Consider the following 17,696-nt stretch of genomic DNA (forward strand, 5'->3'; position numbering starts at 1 on the left):
TGCTCTCAAGTCAGTGTTCTTTTTACAAATTCCAGTCATAGATGTTTGTCTCTTGTGTGTGCGAGTGATTTTGTGTGTGTTTTCGTATTACAGCAAGATTTTTATATGTTCATTTTAAATACCCTGGGGGTCGACTATTGTGGAAGATGAAGCACAACATGTAAAGGTCACGCTATTTTCTTGTTGAAACAAAAGTTTTTTGTGGGTTACATTTGTGCAGAACTGATGGATGCATTAGAATAAACTGCTTTGGGTTAAACTCATGATTGATCTGACAGGAGACGATCACAGCAAAGCACCGAGTCTGGATCATTTCCAGTATATGTGCACATGTCAAAGCAGTTATACGGTATTGATGTTCTGTAAAGATCACTTGTTGTGCATATGGCTATTGTTACAATATAGGGTTAATGGTAATCTACTGTTCTGATTTTCATGGCACGGTTGATCTAACCTTTTTTTTTTTTTTTTTTTTTGCTTTGCAGAGATCTCGGTTAATCTAGTGTATTTTTAGCTTGTGTCCATATCTGCAATACATGACATCTAGTTTCTAAAGTCTTGTCTATGATGGATAGATTAATATAATTTTTATTATGAATTGTGAAGTTAAAAAAAAACTTGCAGAATAAGACGATAATCCCATTGTATATACAGTTCTTTACGGCTTTTTTTTTTTTTTTTTTTTTTTAATATTATTTTGTGTATGATACATTTTGGAATCTGAGTCCTACTCGGAAGATGCCAGAAATGTAATTCCTTTTTCATGGCTAAAAAAATGTCACAACTATAACTCTGCATCTTTTAATTTTTTTTTTTTTTTTAATAGTTGTAAATGAAGAAAAAAAAAAAAAATTCAGATACAAATGCAGTGAGAAGTTCAGCAAAATGCTGTGAGAGAATCGACCTTAAGAGTAATTTTTTTTTTTTTGTGACCAAAGTTGAAATGTATACATTTGGCCAGAGCACTCCATTTTATAAATTTTATAAAATTTAGTTTTCTATTGTGAAGCTTCTCCTGAGAAAAACAATTTTATTAGTAGTTTTGTTTTTAAAGATGAATGAAGCTTTACATTAAAAGAATAAATAAATGCCCAACCAAAGAGTTAAAGTATTTCCTCATAACAGAGGGGTTTCCCCCCCCCCCTCTTCCTAACAGATCTGCAAGTCAACTTATATATTTGTGTGATTATGAACCTATTCTTTTCTCCATGATTTGCACTTTTTGTTTTTCCTTTTTTTTTTTTTATAATATATATTGAGCCGAAAAGAAGGCTGGGTTAAACATAATCTGTAAAACAGGGGTTCTGCTTTAAGGATTAAGATTTACATACCTCGCTCCAGTTAATGCTCTGGCTGCACTTAATGCTCGGATGCCAGTTGAGTAGACGCACGCCCTCTTAAGAGGTGTTTATCTGACTTTTCAACTAGTAGAAGTAGGTGATAAGTGAGTTGTAGAGATTAATATATTTAGAGTAATAATTTCTGGCCTAGACGGCAGTTTTTATGCTTTAATTTTATGGCCTGAAAAAAGTGCCACCAATTCTAACCTAGTCTTGGACCCTGGGCTTCCAAGTGTTGTAGAGTCCATTGTGTATATTATGCAAGATCTATTAGCTTACTACCAAATATTATATCATAAAGCTTGTTCATAGGAAACTCTTGGCCCATGTATTTGTTTTGGAAAATAATTTGAGTTGCATAGAAACGCCAATATTTTATCTCCAGGATAGTCACCATCTGCAGTGTAAACACTGTTCTTCTAGCCCAGTCAATATATATGTGGTTACATCAGTATTTTGTGCACCTATGAATCTTAAATTGGAGAAATGTGAAGAATCCTATATAATATTGGTGCAGTCCCACAGGGAATTGCAATTTTTATCGGCCACTTTTCTAGCTTTTTTTTTTTTTTCCTTCTTCCCTTTCCTTAAGCCTCATATGTACTGGTGATCTGAATTTTGGAATCCATATACAAAACTTGATTCATTGTGCGTCTAAAGTGCAATGCTTCCATATTTGCCACTTTTACTTTCTGAGTTTACTTAATTAAAATTAATACAAACCTAAAAGTGGGAGAATTTTTACATCTGATTTCTAAGAATCTTGATATATTCTAAATTCTCCATGGGACTGCACCATTTCAGCCACAGTGGAATGTAATTCTTATGTTTTAAAATATGAACTATGCCTCTAGGACATTGAATGTATGTGTATAATATTTTTGTACCCAAATCTTCCCTTTTATAAATGTGAATGTGATGCGTTTCTGTAAACGCAATCTAAAAACCAAAGATTTTTTTTTTCACCTTTTGATATTAACGTTTCTTTGTTTTGTTTAAATAAGTGCTTTTCCTTACAGCAAAATAAATGGATAGAGATACTGTTGTTCTCCTTTAAAAATTTAAATTGCTGGGCCACATGGTTTTTAAAGTGCTTTGTAGGGGGGGGGGTTGTTTTTGTACAAAATGGCAACACAAAAAACAAAAACACAGAGTATCGATTAATGGAGAACCTGACTCTTGTTTTTTACTCTGAGAAGACCATACATGTGAAATACAATGGTAACCATCACTTTGTGTGAACATTTTCAAGTTTGTAATCATTAACCAGGGCCAAATCCTACCAATTCTACTAATTTCTTAACAAAATGCTTGGTTGGTTATTGGGAAATATTTCTGTTTGCCGAAAGCTTTGTTCACACTACAGAATGGCAAATGGTGTGGGTGGTAACTGATTGTGGGAAGGAGAGTCAACCAAAAATATTGTGACTCTAAACTGTGGTATAGGAACCTGGCTTTTGGTTCAGTTGCAAGTTTCCATATGGCAGGATTTTTTTTAATAAAGTGGAAAACTGTGCATGTGGTAGACTAGAAGAGCTAAAAATAAAGTGTTACCGTTTTTACTACTTTGTATGGTGTATTGTCTTACGATATCAGGTCAGATTGAAATGTTCTATGTGTTCATGCATGTTGTTGGCACATTAGCATGAGGCATCCTGTGAAAACACCTGTAAAAGGCATGGTATGACGTATGTATCAGCATAGTATCATTATGTCGCTGTATCTACTTGTATTTTCAGTCCATACCATTTTGTTAATGATAATGAAACCTTAAAGTTTGTTTACAAACTACAAAAAATGTGAGCCTATAATTAAATGTTTTCACCAATATTTTCCAAGCAAGCACCACTGGTATGGCATGATGGCCATATTGAAAGGGTCTGTACCATTGGCCCTCTTGTGTGCATAGTGTAGTGCATGCTCTATTATGTACTACTCTAGTTGTGATGTATCTTCTGCTGGCATTCCTGCTTTCTTTGCATCGACCTCACTGGATAAATGATCTTGTCAGTGACGGCAAGTCCCATACTTGTGTTCTGTTCACCTTATTAGTGTATACTAGTATATCATAATCTGGTTAAGCGTTAATGTGTGATTTTTACTGATACAAGTTGCAATTGCTTTGCTAAAGTGTTGAAGTGTCTAGAAGGTGTCAAACGTATCTCTCGATGCCGATTCCTATCTTACGACCTCCGCTTTCAAACCACTTTGTCACTGCATACTTCCTTTCAGTGAATAGCTACCACCACTTAGATGTGTTATGCTTAAGCCAGTTCTCTGGATATCATCAAATATAAAATTCTTTACCACTTTGCATCCTGAGACAGAACATGTTCAGGTAGACTACGGCAAAGACAGAGCATGCCCTAATCATGTTGGACATCTGTGGCTTGGGCTTATACACACGCCATGCTTTCCAGGACCCAATGTGTAAGCCTATAGAAATGAGTTAATCTGTGAATGGATAGCACACGGAAAAAGACAACAGCCATGTGCATGAGGGTAAACTCTTAGGAATCCACCTCCAAAATATAAAATCTTTTCATTTATCACAGGTTTATGCAGTGCTTGTAGAAAATGCTGTAATTGGTATATAGTTTTTAGCCGAACCATGCTAATGTGTGGGATACTAGTTTTTTTTTTGGGGGGGGGGGGGGGGGGGTTTGTCCTATAAATAAGACAGAATAAGTTTGAATGGTACTCAGGAAAACTAGTTTAACTATAATAATATGGTCCATATTTGTAGATTTTACATTATTATTATTTTTTTTTTTTCCCCCTGGTGATCACAAAACTGTCTAAGGCTATATTCACACTGCCGTTGCACGCCCGTACCGTAACGGCAGTGCACGGGGAGAGGAGGAGGAAGTGAGTGCAGCTCACCCCGCCCCTCTCCATAGGAAGTAATGGCGCACGGCGCCGTACTACGGGTAAAGATAGGACAGGTCCTATCTTTTTCCCGTGTACGGTGCGGCACCGTACCGCTCCTGTAGGGCGCCGTGCACCCATTGCCGTCTATGGAGGACATATATCGGCCATATATACGTCCTCCATACGTTAGTGTGAATGCAGCCTAAAGTGTATAATAAATTGTGCAGTGTGGGGTTCTACCCATCAGTCAGCACACCTAAACAAGCCATTAGATAGATGTCATCTGAACTCATTGGATAATGGATATGGCGCTCATCTAGCAGATGTTGGGAATCCTCTTCCTACAGGAGAGGGTTTTTTTTCCTCCCTTTCTCAATTAAAGGTAGTTTCACATGGGCAAGTTCAGTCCAGGACATTTACCAGTCCTAACCTGGCACAGCTGAACTGTGGTATCATGACCGTGTTTTTTTTTTTTTTTTTTTTTTTCCCTAAACAATTATTAAAATGGCTATTCAAGGCTGCAGGCAATAATAAATGTAGAAAAAAGAATGTATTAAGTGATTTCCCCTACACAATTGCGTTTTGGCAAGTAAAACCTACAAAATCTACTTTGAGCACATTGGTTTATACCCACAATCGGCAGATATGGTATACTTGGTAATAACAAGGCTAGATTTATGCAATTATGTATCAGGCACTTTGCAGTGTGCAGTACCAGGTATATCCAGTCAATCAGAAGTATAGAAATAAAGGCAAAATTATTGCTAACCTTTTTCATATGATTGGCCATTCTGAGTACAATCTCCTAAAGCTCAGTCTCATTTCTCATACATCGGCGTAGAAAACCATTGGAAGCAGCTCCACTTGCTTCCAAATCAGTTGTATGTATCATTGGGGATGAGGTATTATACCTCCCATGTGTAATGGCTTCCTGCAGCCACGTATCTTGCATGGCCACGCTTGTAAATGCAAGTTCGATTTTTATAGCTGATTTGAAGAATGTTAAATTGTTGTACTGGAAGGTTTAAATGTAGTTTGATATTAAATAAAAATTAAAAAAAAATGGCAAAATTGTATAAAAATGAAAGTAAAAAAAGAAAACGAAGTGTCTGTGTGGTCTTAGACCACTTCTTTAATAATTGTACTTGCCTTGCTGCAAACTCAGGTAGAATTTTTTTTAATTGTATGGTTTTCTTATGAGATGGAGAGATGTTTCAGAAATGAATGTAATGTGTCATTAGTCATTTTCTTTGCTCCCATGTTTGTCTGCTTTTGTTGTCCTGTAGGTTTCTTCTTTGTGCATTTTTTTTTTTTTTTGGGAAGATAATTCTGTCTACCATCACAAGAAAAATAGACCGTCCAGCCATGAAAATCTCCCACTGGTTGTTCTGTGTTTTTTTTTTCTTTTTATCATTTGCCTAGCTCAGAATATTTTGCTTTAACATGTCCAAATGGCATCAAGAAAAAAGTGTAATAAATATGAGTATCCAATAAAATATCTGCCACAGACAAGGAGACTTGGCGAGTAGGGATAAAGGATACATGTACCGAGATGGAGATGGGTATTTAAGTCTCCTCCTCTATGGCAGGTGAGGTAATATCAGACTTCTAATCATTCCTACTATCTGCAGTCATTGAGTTGACATTTCAACTTTTTTTTACTTTTTTTTTTTTTTTTTTTTTTTCTTATTTCTTTGCATTATATAAGGTATATGCACAAATTTTAATATGACACAGATTTTCCACCAAAAATGTACCTATCAAAATATGTGCCTGACAGTAATTTCAAGCTATGGCCTGTAGGAGCGTAATCTGCCCAACTTCTATGTGAGGGGGACATTGTGGCACAGATCGAAAATCTGTGCCAAAATTGTGTGGCCAGTGCCATACAGTGTTTTTGTTTGTTTTTTTTTCTCTTATCTTTCCTCTCTACATTTTGGTGTTTGAACCATTTGTCAACTGAGTGTACAAGAGCGCTGCGCTTCCCACAAGTCATGTAGTTCGGGATAAAGTGTTTTTTTTTTTCGTAAGGAGACGTACACTCTCCGCTCTTTACCGCATCTCTTTACATGGAAATTGGTTTTTAATATTTACAATATTGACAACCGTGACACCTGCATACCAGTTGCTGTAGTAAAATTGCATAGATCTTAGCAGTTGGGGTACTTGAGTCCAATAGTCATGTCCGTACAAACTTCTTTTTTTTTTAATGATGTGCCTTTTTTTTTTTTTTTTTTTTTTGTCAGTTTGTATCATTTCTGTTGTCCAATGTGTGTGTTTTTTTATTATTATTATTGTGCTCTGTGGGTGTTTTGTAAGCACAGACTAAATCCCAGTAGGGACGGTGTTACAAAGATGACGCTAGGCAATCTTGTATTGCTTTGTGGTCTTGCATCTGCTTCACCTTGACAAGGTTGAGAACTCTTGAATGTTTTTCATGGTCTTTTGGGTCTGACACTTTTTTGATGATGGTGTAAGCCTGTAATGCGTTGCACTAATGGCACCACTGGGTCACGTGAGCAGCAGCCCCACAATCGAGTTGTTTGCACAGAACTCCCACACTGTATGTAGGAAGAGAATGACTGAATGTGTGCCTCTCTTTCAAAGGGCAAAGGTTAAACGATGTTCTGATGAAAATTGCTGAATGTACTGTCCTCCATGGTCCAGAGAGAAGGCTCTGAGATGTAGCAAAGGGATGAAATGTCAGCTACTGTGGGAGCCTTTAAATAAAGTCACTGTTTCTGTGGACCTTAAATTGTTCCTATGCAGTTTACTATTTTTATTTTTGTTTGCTTAAATAAATGTTTTATGTTTCACTGTTGTCAATGGATGTGTTTTTTTTTTTCTTCTGATTTTTAATGCAATGTTGTGCTGCATCAGCTGCACAGGAACCAAAAGAAAAATCTCCACATGTGAATTATACGATTTAAAAAAAAAAAAAAAAAAAAAAATTGGTCCTAGTCTCTGCAGGTAGCTTCTCTTTCGGCTTGAGCACTGTACACTAAAAAAAAAAATCAAACATAATGAATTTACAAATTTGGCTCCATAAGCACACTTATTATACCCTCACCCTATGCAGATTCTGTTGGTTTTTATTGTTAGTAAGATGTATTGGGGGGATATAGACGGGGGCCACATGAAAATTGCAGTCTTATTGATAAATGAGACAAGACACTTGACATTTTTAGCCTCTTTACCAACTACCGTATATACTCGAATATAAGCCCAGACCCCCAATTTTACCACCAAAAACTGGTAAAACCTATTGACTTGAGTATAAGCAGAGGGTCGGAAATGCATTGATCACAACCCCCTCCCCCCCCCCCCCCCCCCCAGTATATTGCCAGGCTGCCCCCTTGAGTATACAGCCAGCCCAGCAGTAAAAAAAAAAAAAAAAAAAAAAAAACTTATACACTCACCCTCCGGTGGCCGCGTTGTCCGCACTGCTCCCCCGCTGTCTGCACGGCTCCTCTTCTGTCTTCTATCATCTTCCGCAGGGCGCCGCCATGTCCTTCTCCCAGCAGTCGCATAGTATGACGTCAGCAGCGGCGCGTCATACTATGCACCTGCTGGCCGGGAAAAACGTGGCGGCGCCCTGCAGAAGATAGAAGGGGACCCGCGCGGACATCGGGGCCACCAGAGGGTGAGTATATGGGGTTTTTTTTAAGTGCTGGGCTGGCTATTGACTCGTGTAGTTGAGGATTTTCAGCACATTTATACACGAGTATATACGGTAATCCCACAATGGTGGAGGGGCCTAGAAATAAAATTCTGAAATGCCAGAAATTTGGAGCAGGTTTTGGGTGTCATCTGGTCTCGTCCAAGTCTAGGTGCATTGAGCAATATGGTGCAGTTTCAGCCCCTGTTCACATCTCTTCAAGGTCTTCAGCTATTTTAAGTGATTGGTTATTTTCTTCTCTATAAATTCTTGCACCTGTTTGGATACAGAGAAGGTACTGTAGCTAGAACCTGTTCTGTGTTCAACCAGTCCCGGGTTTCATCTCGAAATAAACGAAGACCTAATGGAGACTTGACCCTAAATCTGTCCTGTAGTGCCCTACAGTTGGATCTACCACTCACTGTTAACACTTTATACTACAGTATTTTCATCTACTCCTTAAATCTCTATTTAATTTGAAGATATATATTTTTGGGCCACATGGGTCTGTGCTGCAGTTGTTTTGATATTAGGGCAGAATATACTGTAAAAGTCATGCATATATTAACGCAAACTTAATGCTAGCTGCAAAATGTCTGATGTAGACCTGTCCAGTAAAAAACATAAATAAATAATCCTAGAACGGTCAATGTGTTTAACCATAATTTACATCAGTATAGTGTATGACATGTAAAACAAATCCTATCCAGAGACTGCCAAAGGCCATGAGTAGGTCCCCTTTCAGGTAAAGGTATGATAGCTTTAGGTATTGGGTATTTCTGTGCTGTATGAATTTGTATAGATGCAACATTTTTCATCCATATGTGCACACGTCATTGTTTCTGTACTTGTATAAAATACAGTGGGCTGGCAAATGACGGCTGACAGAATGCACCTCCCAATGGTTCTGGTCTCCTTGGATACAGCAGTGTTTTCATAGACTTCTATGGACCATACAGAACACAAATACTGGAGAAAATAGAACATGCTCCATTTATTCATTGTTAATGTCTCACTTGAGGTACGGTGGGCAATACGGCCTTTTAAATGGAAGTCCCCATGCAACCCACATGAAAATGGTAGCATACGGCTGTTTTCAGACGTTCATGTGAAGACTACCTTATACTGTAAATTTCCCAGATTTGCAATAGTTATGACCTGGTTGCCTATGACCTGTATGTGTTTGGCACATGAATTGGTGTCTAACAACCTTCCAGGGGCTGTAGCCGGAATCTGTTATCGGTATAAGTATATAACAAATCATTGAGCAATGATTTTCTTTTTTTTAAGAATAAATGTAGGCGGTTTTATAGCTGAAACTACAGTATCCTTTAATTTAGTTTAATAGATTAAAGTACTAAACATTAGTTTATATTATGGGGGAAAGAAAGACCTTCCTAGTGATATTTAGGCACACAAATTCTTCAGGTGTGAGCTACAAAATATTTGGTAATACATCGAGATTTATAGGTTTTGAACAGGTTTCATAACAGCTTTTTTTTTTTTTTTTTTAATGGGTTTTAAACGTTTTTTCAGTGCTGCAAATGTAGTGAGTACTAATGAGCAGGCATCTCCTCGCCACCGGCATTCTTCATAGCTTTCAGTGTGGGCCTCTGCATTTCTGGGAAACCCATGAGCCCCGCAGTTGTTTTTGTTCTCTCTTGTGCACAGGCATACAAAGCATTGCCTGCAGGAGGTGGAAAAGCAAGGAGTAATATTAGCATGTTTGCATGTGAAAGCTCTGCGTTCCTGAGAGGGGATGGAGAGTGAGGCAGAGAACTGAACCATTCACTTAAAAACAGGGACCACACAATCTGACACTACAGTGAAGATAGATCTCGCTCCAGGAAAACAGAGGCAGAATAAATGAGCGGCAGCGCACATTTCTCTTCCACAGGAAGGACCTGATCGCTGTAGTGGGAGCAGACTTCAAAGAGCCATCACCTGAGAGGCCTTAGCACTGGGCTGATTGATGGAGGCTGAGGGCCCCCAATCGTTCCTCTGGATTACAGCCTCAGATTATTCCATCTGTACACCTCACAAATGAAACTAAATAAATCCATATGTACTAAAAGTATGAATCGGGTCAAGGTCTTTTTGGTTTTTTTTCTTATCAGAGAATAGGGGAAGTAGAGCGTTTGTGATCAGATTGTGCAGAGTTTTGTCAGAGTTGTGATTCCTTGCATCATATCGCTGCAGGGAGTCCATTCTTTGCTGCAGCAAAGCAGTAGCAGAATTGATTTTAGTGTGAGTGCTGCTGGTAATTACATGATGCTAGGAATCCCATCCCCGGCAGGGTTGTGGGCCCATGACAAAGGATTTGGCACATTCCATTATCACAGAACAAAAATGAGAAACTGGCAAACATTCTATAGTTTGAAAAAAAGAAAATAAGTAAAATTAAAACAATGGTATAGGAAGTTCCACCATTCGTTATCTGACAAAGGCCATATATTCACCCCTGTCCACTCATTTTTTACATATATTCTCATATTGGGAGGATCTACTTAAGAACACTCGACTTACATACAACCCCTAGTTACAAACGGACCACTGGATATTGGTAATTTATTGTACTTTAGTCCTACGCTACAATAAACAGTTATCACAGGTGTCTGTAATGAAGCTTTAGTATTAATATTGATTCTTATGACAACCCAACATTTTTAAAAAAAACAATTGTCACAGAGACCCAAAAAAGTTCTGGCTGGGTTTACAATGATAAAATATACAGTTCTTACTTACATACAAATTCAACTTAAGAACAAACCTACAGACCCTATCTTGTATGTAACCTGGGACTGCCTGTATATAGTTGACAACTTATTTTGTCCATATTGTTAACCTCTAAAAGTCAATGAGGCGGTCGTTGGTATTCAGACTGGCTCTAAAACCTCTAGCTCTGCCTCAGCCTAGTTTGTTATAAGGTACAGATATTACAACAATTACAACAGGTCTAACCTGGAAGAGAAATCTGCTATAAGCCTCTTCTGGTTCACACCCTGCCTGCCAACCGTTCTCTCTGACGCCTCCAAAATGATAGGGAAGGGGAAATTCAACTCCTTCATGACCACTGTATTTGGACTCTACGGTGGTTATTAAGAGTACTTAATGAAGAATACAGCAGGATTTCGGGTCCTTTAAGTGCCAGTGCTGAACTGTGTTTTCACACCCTTAGCAGCGGAAATCGGAAAAGTTCTGATCCCAGATGTTTAAACCCTTTGGCACGTGGACCCGTCAGCAACCTGCGACTGTAATGCCTGTTACTAGCAGATATAATGCACAGCACTACATTAGTAGTGCATTAAATAAGAGATCAAACAATCTCATGTATCTGTCCCCAATGTAAGAGAATAAAAGGCGTTTAAAAAAAGAAACACAAAAATTGCTTGCCTCTAAGAAAAAAGTTAAAACATTTTGTATCACAACACCCATACCACCCCAAGTTAAAAAAACTATGCTAGTATGTATCATGTATGACAAAAAATACTGTAAAATAATAAAGGAAAAACAATGCCATAATTGATATTTATGTTTTCCCCCAAAAGTATTTAATTATGCAAGGGAAGGTCATTTAGAAAAAAAAAAAAGAAAAACTATAAATTTGATATAGGTGTATGCATATTGAGCCAGAGAAAAAAATTATTATGCTATTTTGGTTCAGCTAAATAGGCTAAAAAACATTTGTTTTCCTTTAAAAAGTTTACCAGTATGAAGATGGGGTATGAATCCCAAAATAGTGCTATTAAAATCTACATTTCTACTGGACATTCTGTGGAGTGATAATATAACAGAGATGATTCTTCAGCCTGCGATACTTCATTCTTCTGTGGATCTACAAGATTTCTGTAAATCCCTCGACCAGCCTGTTCCAGTTATTCCAGATTGGAGCTCTCCTTCAGCGATCCCGCAACTGTCACCGACTTGGCAACATAGTGTTCCTAGGAAGCAGAGGCGTAGATCACCAGAGGCAATTCGACTTTCTCCATCTCGTGCTTCCCCGCGGACCAAACCATGTCAGGGCTCTGGTACCCTCACACGTAAGTTGCTTTCTTTGGGTGATTTGATTAATCATCTGTGTCTGCCTGGAACAGAATTTTCCTATCGCCAAATTAAGCATTTTAAATCTTCTCTATTGGGTGATGCTGCTGATAGGCAGAGCGACTCTCTCCTGCTCTTAAGCCTTGATGCAGAAAAGGCCTTTGATCGCTTAGGGTGGCCTTTTATGTTCTCTACACTGGAGCACTTTGGGATCCGAGGCCTTTATAAGACCCCCTCAGCTACAGTGAGACTCCCCCACGCCTCTTCAGCCCCCTTCCCACTGCTGAACAGGACCAGACAGGGATGGCCATTGTCACCTCTCCTTTTTATGCTAAGCATAGAGCCCCTCACGGCAGCTCTACGCCTCCATCCTGCCATTAGTGGGTATAAAGTCCGGGACAGAGAATTCAAAATTACTCTGTTTGGAGACGATGTCCTCTTGACACTGACTGCCTCACGTCACACTACCAGACCTTCATTCTCTTCTTATAGAATTTGGTCATCTCTCGGGTTATAAGGTAAATAATGGTAAAACGGAAGCCCTTCCCATACAATTTCCACTGGAACAAATCGCTCTGTTTAAAACTAACTACCCGTATAAGTGGTGCACAGAGTCTATTGGATATTTGGGAACATACAGGCAGTCCCCTACTTAAGAACACCTGACTTACATACGACCCCTAGTTACAAACGGACCTCTGGATGTTGGTAAGTTACTGTACTTTAGTCCTAGGCTACAATAAACAGCTTTAACAGTTATCACAGGTGTCTGTAATTAAGCTTTATTATTAATCTTGGTTCTTATGAGAATCCAACATTTTTTAAATCCAATTGTCACAGAGACCAAAAAATTTTTGACTGGGATTACAATAATAAAGTATACGGTTCCGACTTACATACAAACTCAACTTAAGAACAAACCTACAGAACCTATCTTGTATGTAACCCGGGGACTGCCTGTATACGCGCACTGCTCTCCAAATGGTCCACACTCTGACTTTCGCTATTTGGTCGTATTTCGGCCATTAAAATGACCATATTACCTAAACTACTCTATCTTTTTGAGACCCTCCCTATCCCAGTCCCGCTCAAAGACCTCCGCTCCCTGCAGACTTCTATTTTGAAGTTTATTTGGGCTAATAAATAAAACACCGAATTGCGAAAAATGTTCTCCTAAATTCCAAAGCCAAGGGAGGCCTATCCCTCCCCAATCTTATTTACTACTATTGGGCCGCTCACCTCCGTAGGATCCCAGCATGGCCCACGCTACCGGCATATTCTAAATGGATGGAGGTGGAAAAGCTATGGCTAGCTCCAGCGCATCCTAACTCCCTTCTCTGGAATGACCCTCACTCCCCTCCTTCCTCAGCTCTGCTGGGCCCGATGGCACTGACCAGAGACATCTGGCGACTCTGTAGCAAGCGTTTCTCCCTGGCCTTCCCCAACTCGGCGATGACTTCCTCCTCCTTTTATCCCAAGTTTCTGGTTGGCATGACCGTGCAGGCCTCTTCCACATCGCCGATCTGGTGGATCCCACAATGCGAGCTCTGATACCTTTCCCAGATCTTCAGGCTAAACATAATCTCCCTTCCTTTGCCATCTTTCAATACTTGCAGATCAAACACTACGCAAATTTCCTGTTTCAGTCAGACTCTTCGACTTCAGGGCTCATCTCCTCTATATATGCTACCCTAACGGGCCCAACGCCTGATCGGCTTCCGAGGCATAAATATATGCCTAAGTGGGATACCTATATAGGGGAAACAATACCTGATGAACATTGGCTTTTAATCTGGAGACGGGCAGCGAAATCAGCCACATGTATAATAAATAAAGAGAACCAATTCAAAGTTCACTGCACTGGTATCACACCCCCTCCCAATTGCTGCACACTCTTAACCCTGCCCTTCCTCACACTTGCTGGAGGTGTGGCGGCCCTCAAGCTAATGTTTATCATGTCTTCTGGGACTGTCCCTTGCTCACACCCTTTTGGACACAGGTACAAGAGACTCTTTCCCAGGTTCTCTCGATAGACCTCCCACTATGTCCAAAATCCTATATACTAAATATTTTTCCACACTCTTGTCTTAATCCTAAACATTCTTACGGCTGCGGAATGTTTTATTGCCAAGTTCTGGAGGAAAAACTCCCCCCCCCCTCCCCTCCCGTTATGACCTATATGCTCGCATTAAAGAAGTTAGGTCCATGGAATACCTATCTGCTACGCTTCAAGACAAGGCAGATAAGTTCCACCTTATTTGGGATCCCTGTGACTCATACTGGATCACCCAGGACATCCCCCAAGTTTGGCTTGTGCTCCCCCTTTCCCTCCCTGTATCCCCAGTCTTGTCTGTGTTTGTCGAGTTAGCCATAACTTTTTCCCTTAAGGTTACATTTATTATTTTTGTTTTTCTTATGTTTTACTTTGTATTCCACCCTTTTGATAAGGGGCCTTTTACAATTACAGAGTGAATTATGCACTACATTGGAGTTTAAAGGCTGCACATTTGTGCTCGCTGGGTATTGCACTACCCTACATACCTGAGGTTTCTTTTCTATAGCTGTCATCCTTTTGCTTCATGTATGACCACTAATTATGTACATGCTATGTGAATGTTTTGTACTATTTTGTTAAAAATTAAATAAAAATTCTCTATTGGGATCAGAGGCCGCCCCTAGCCCTACACTTTTTCTCACAGCCTTTATTCAATTCTTAATGTGCATGCTAATATATCACATCCCTACATGACTCAATGGGAGTCCTGGTTGAGTAAACATATCGGCCACAACAATGGCAGACTATCGGGGCGAGGGTACACAAATCTTCTATATGCACTCTATATAAGGAAAACCAGCTAAAAAATTTGCTAAATTGGTATCTAAAGCTTTTACACAAATTTTACCCCTCGGCCCCGAACATATGTTGGTTATGTGGAGGAGTGGATGCCACCTTGTTCCATATTTCCTGGAGTTGCCCATCTCTGCTCCATTTCTGGCTGCAGGTTAGGTATATATACTTTCTTAATCTAAATCCTAACATCGTAATGGCTGAAGTGCTTGGTATCTTTATATTGGAGACGCTCTGTTCCACCATCATTACTAGATCTATATGCAGGCCTCGGAGACCTCAGATCTGTGGTTTCATATAACTGCTATGCTAGGGTCACCTATAATGATAGATCACGTTCCTGAAACATCTCTGTATTGCTGTGCTACTTATGGTGCTATCATACTTATACAACGGATAATTTCAGAATGTCACAAATATAAAAGTTATAGTTTGTAGAAGGAATTGACAAAACAAATGACAAGAAAAAAGGCCTGGGCATTAATGTGGAAAACAGGTGTGGAGATGAGAGTTTAAAGAGAACCTGTCACCAGGTTTTACCCCACTAAACTAATTGTCACCTCAGCTAGGGTATGAAATGTTGCTTTCCCAAATTCCCTCTTATTTGACATCTCCCCGATTTACCTGCTCTTAACCCCTTCACGCTCTGTGACGGATATTTCCGCCACAGAGCTATGAAGGGTGTATGAAGAGGGCTCACGGGCTGAGCCCTCTTCATACAGAGATGGGCTTTGCTGCATATTGCAGCAAAGACCCATCGCGAACACCCGAGGTCGGTGCTTGCACCGATCGAGGGTGTCAATCTCTTCTTTGCTGCCGGCAAAGCAGCCGGCTGCAATGAAAGCATGGCGCATGTGCGCCGCCATGTTTCCTCCGTTCGTCGCTCCCCCGAACGTCATCGGGGGGTGGCGCTCGGTTGCCATGACAGCCTTGGGTCTTCGTCTGACCCGAGGCTGATTGGCTTCTGCAGTTTCGTTACAATGAACCAGCAGAAATGCCATATACTGCAATACAGTAGCATTGCAGTATATGGTAGGAACGAACGGACTATCTAGGGTTAATGTACCCTAGATGGTCTAAGAAATGGTGAAGAAAAAAAAAAAAGTTTATAATTTTTTTTTACATTTTTTTTTTTAAAGTTCAAATCACCCCCCTTTCTGTAGAACCGATATAAAAATCACAGACACATTAGGTATCGCCGCGTCCCAAAATGCCCGATCTATCAAAATATAAAAACGGTTATAACCGGTGGTGACCTCAGAGACGGGAAACGGCGCCCAAATGTGCGAAATGCGACTTTTACACCTTTTTACATGACATAGAAAATGTAATGATCAAAATGTTGCACAGTCCTCAAAATGGTAGCAATGAAAACGTCGGCTCATTTTGCAAAAAAAATGACATCACACATCTCCGTGCACCAAAGTATGAAAAAGTTATTAGCGTCAGAAGTACACATTCATTTTTTTGAAAATGTATTAAAACGCAATAAAACCTATATAAATTTGGTATCACCGCGATCGCACCGAACCAAAGAATAAAGCAGAGTTGTTATTTGGAGTGAAGAGTGAAAGTAGTTAAAACTGAGCCCACAAGAACATGACGAACATGCGTTTTTTTTTTTTTAATTTTTCCACATTTTGCTGCTTCCCAGTACATAAATGAAGGAAAGTAAAATTTGTTACGCGCAAAATAAGCCCTTACACAGCTCTGTACATGGAAAAATGAAAAAGTTAACTAATCTCATGTGAAAATGAGTTAGGTATAGTGTTTGCAGGGGTAGTGTCACCCAGTACCTGCCTATTTAACTGCTTGTATGTCCAGTTCTGTAGCTCATAAAACCATATCCTTGGATCTAAAAGATGAGGTTCTTATATTTAATAAGACAAAAAAAGCTTGTTTCCAGGTACTATAGAATCAAAGATGAGGTTTCTGAAGTGACACTCCCTACAGCCACTAAACTTGTCTAATCTCAGATGAAAATGAAATAAGAGCCATATTTGTTTGACTTTGGAGGAGATTATTTATAGGCAAATGGTAGAGATTTCACAAAAAAGTTTTTAGAAAAAAAAAAAATGTAATACCCCACCTGTGGGGTTAAACCTGGCAACAGGTTAGCTTTAAAGGGGTTTTCCCTCAAAAGAAAATTATCACATCTGAATCGCCTAGTGATGTTAACACAATAAAGATAATTTTAACCCCTTACTTTACGTTACTCAGTGTTATTTCTGTTTTAGCTCCTATGACTCTCTATGGTGCGCAGTGCAAAATTCCAGGGTGTGGGCGGGGCCTCTCTAAGCAGACACATTATGATCCATCTAGTTCTCTAGGGTGACAATGTGGTTAGATTATCAGTGTACAGGTGTATGTACAAGTGAATCTGGCTTCTGACATTGTAATAGGCATCTAATGGATCTCATGCATCTCTGATCTGTCTCATTTCTTTGTCAATGTGTTAGTACAGAGTCAGTTCTGCTACATCTCTGTTATCAGTCTCAAAGACATGTGCCTGCATTCCCCTTCCCCGGATCACTTCTCTCCTAGTAGCTCGACACTTCTCGCAATCTCCTGCCAGGAAGTGAATCAGTGTCAGTCTCTGGGCTACATGCTAGGATTGCAGGGGGCTTAGCTACAGGCACAAGACACAGGGTCGGGCCGCCATGTTGGATGAGATTGTGCTGCTGAGATTACCAAGTCTGAAGTTACAGGGTCGGATCCAGGGGCAACTGAAATTGTGCACAGCAGGGCTGATAGAAATGCGAAATGCTGCATTATCATTGTAGAATCCCCTACCTTATGTTCTATAGTATCTAGATACTATTTTTTTCATATTAAAGATAAGAATCTCAGCTGTCAGATCACAGGCTTACAGGGCAGTACTTTGCACCTCCTATTAGAAGGTCTATTTGATGCAACACAATAATGAATTTTCTGCAGG

The sequence above is a fragment of the Engystomops pustulosus genome, chromosome 5 (genome assembly GCF_040894005.1).
Source record: "Engystomops pustulosus chromosome 5, aEngPut4.maternal, whole genome shotgun sequence".
In the NCBI taxonomy this organism is placed as follows: domain Eukaryota; kingdom Metazoa; phylum Chordata; class Amphibia; order Anura; family Leptodactylidae; genus Engystomops; species Engystomops pustulosus.